Below are 2,241 nucleotides of genomic sequence, written 5' to 3'. Positions count from 1 at the left end.
GCATGTTAATGGAGCAAAGAAATGGTAAGTTGCAGATGCGAAAAGGCTGGGAACCACTACTTTATTATCAAAAGGTCCGAAAATTTTAGGTAACGCCCCTGAATCCTCTCCGCCAATCATCATCCGGATAGGTGATAGCTCCACCAATCAGCAAGAAGACGAGGGAACTACGCATATCTGATTGGTAGAGAGTACAGGAGGGGCGGTCACTAGAAGCTACCAGGATTCGTTGCTTTCAAGATGGTTGATCAGTGACAATTCTGCAACGAATTTATTAATATAGGAAGATTATTTACTGTAAGAATAAGAGGCATATTTTACGGTCGAGTTGCATATGATGTTCATCATCAGGGACAAAGGATATCACTTCCTTTCTCTAAGATTTTTGTTTGTTTGTTTTTCCAGTTTTATGTATCTAGCTACTCATACCACTCTCCTCTTCCTGCCTTTTGTGAAATCTGTGTTTTTTCGTAATTTCTAAATTCTTTTCGTAATTTCTTTATTTACTACCGATATGAATAAAATAGTTTTATGACTATTCACGTAAGTCTCTCGAAATTCCATCGAGTCGAAATTATCAAAGACAGAAAAAAATAAAAGAAAAAATAAAATGAATTAAGTCCCTGAGTGAGCCAACATGGCGGCTTTCCGAATCAGCGGATTGACCTCGAGTCCGAAACTGACCCACTCGGAGAGTCCGAAAGTCAGTCTTGGTGCCAATGATTATCCACACGGCGCCTCCGGGAGACTCTGTCCGTGTCTGTAACACCGAAGGAGAATCACTTGTCCGTGGGTGAGGGCGGGGTTCAGGCCGGGCTCCAGGCGGGCGCATCCGTGGCGTACCCGCGCTGCAATATGCGAGGCAGCTTCGCAGATCAGTCGTGCCTGATTGTTAGGGAGCGTTACACTGTTTCTAAACATACACCAGAGGTGTATTTCGATGTATATGTGTGTGTGTGTGTGTGTGTGTGTGTGTGTGTGTGTGTGTGTGTGTGTGTGTGTGTGTGTGTGTGTGTGTACAATGTGTGTCTGCATGTGTGCGTGTACAATGTGTGTGTATGTACGTATGTATAATGTGTGTGTAAGTATATATATGTATTTATATTATATATATATATAATTAGAAATATATATGTGTATATACATGTATGTATATATAAATATATATATATATATATATATATTTATGTATATATATAAGATAGATAGGTAGACAAATACGAGAGAAAGACAGATAAAGAGCGAAAGAAAGCAGAATCAGGGAGACCACTGACATATTCAGGACTTTAAGCTTTACAGATAATATAAAGGTTCTATTTAGTCAATATTTTTGCATTTTCCATTATCTTTTTGATTATCGAATAGAGTGAAAAGAGACTATTTTTAATATATAAATTTATCTAACGGACTGGACTTTTGTATACAAATGTTTTTATGTGTTTCTGTCTATCAGTATCTATCTGTATGTCTACACACACACACACACACACACATATATATATATATATATATATGACTGCCGCGATGGTCCAGTGTTTAGAGCACTGGACTCCGACCCAAGGGATGAGCCTACAAAAATATTGTTTCGTCTTAACGGTGATAACTTTGCAATGAGTAAAAAATGTGGATTATTGCATGTATATATGATTCTCTGTCATTGCAGAAGCCTGTTACATGCTGGCCACTGTTATAAGCATAATTTTGCCAACTTCTAAACCGCTACGGAGGAGAATGCATCTTATTGCAAACGTGAAGCTCACTGAGACAAACGCCCCGCACCTGAACCACAGGACGCCCAAATAACTTCTGCATAAGGGCGTTCAAAGGAGATTCTTCCTTCACTCCCGCTGAAGAACGCCTAAGATGGTAGTAAAAGGTATGAATGACATTGAAGATATTCATACTCATTCATAAAGATGTATTTGAAGTTTATGAAAAATATTTCCGATGAATGTGTAATCGGAACGAGTCAAATGCATCTGTTTTTCTACATTCGCAATGAAACGAGGTTTACCGAAGATAATAACTCACGAATCATTGAAGCAACCACCTTCTCATTAAATTCCTCTAAATCCATCTTTATTCTAAAATACTTCATCCTATTAACTAAAAAATAATGCAAAAGAGACAACAGAGGTCCAGCATCTCCAGCAGAACGTAACTGACCATGCAAATTAATCACTGCTTCACATACAACGCTAAACTCCATCTGGACAAGAATGGCTTCGTGTCCAAATTCGA

This window comes from Penaeus chinensis, chromosome 29 (genome assembly GCF_019202785.1).
Source record: "Penaeus chinensis breed Huanghai No. 1 chromosome 29, ASM1920278v2, whole genome shotgun sequence".
Classification (NCBI taxonomy): domain Eukaryota; kingdom Metazoa; phylum Arthropoda; class Malacostraca; order Decapoda; family Penaeidae; genus Penaeus; species Penaeus chinensis.
This window is presented reverse-complemented; position numbering follows the sequence as displayed.